Raw genomic sequence first — 700 nt, 5'->3', positions numbered from 1 at the left:
ACCGCTACCACTACCATGAACCCACTTCTACTGCTGCTACTACCACCATTACCACGAACACCACTATCACTATCTATTACCACCACTAATACCACCACTGTCGCCATATTTTATTCACCAACTCCGTTTGACCTCTGGCTATGGTAGAAAACACTTTCCATACGAAGGTACCACGCAGTGGGACAGAACCCAGAATCCACCAAGTGGTTGCCAAGCAAACTGTTTAACAAACTAGGGCTGTACCTGCACCCGCTCTTGCACTAAGACAAAAGGCACCAGCGTGACAATTGTTAAAGATAAGGAAGCAGCAGTTGTGAGAAAATCAATTTTGCTAACCCAGTTAACTTATTCTTGATTGGAAAACAAAACCCCCCAAAAAAATAAAAAACAAGAAGAAAAAAAACACCCGAAAAAACATCACACATAACGAATACAAAAAAATAATGAGGAGTATACGAACGCAAGTGCTTGATTAAATATTATAATTCTAACATCCTCCCATCTTGTCTAGAAATTGTATTCACTAACTGCACACTGCTTCATAGAATTCCACTTGTATATTTTGTATTTTTGTTGCTGCTGCACTGATTATTATCATTATTATTATTATTATCATTATTATTATTATTATCATTATTATTATTATTATCATTATTATTATTATTATTATTATTATTATTATCATCATCATCATCATCAT

Source organism: Octopus sinensis, linkage group LG23, assembly GCF_006345805.1.
Source record: "Octopus sinensis linkage group LG23, ASM634580v1, whole genome shotgun sequence".
NCBI lineage: Eukaryota > Metazoa > Mollusca > Cephalopoda > Octopoda > Octopodidae > Octopus > Octopus sinensis.
Note: the sequence above shows the minus strand (reverse complement) of the source record.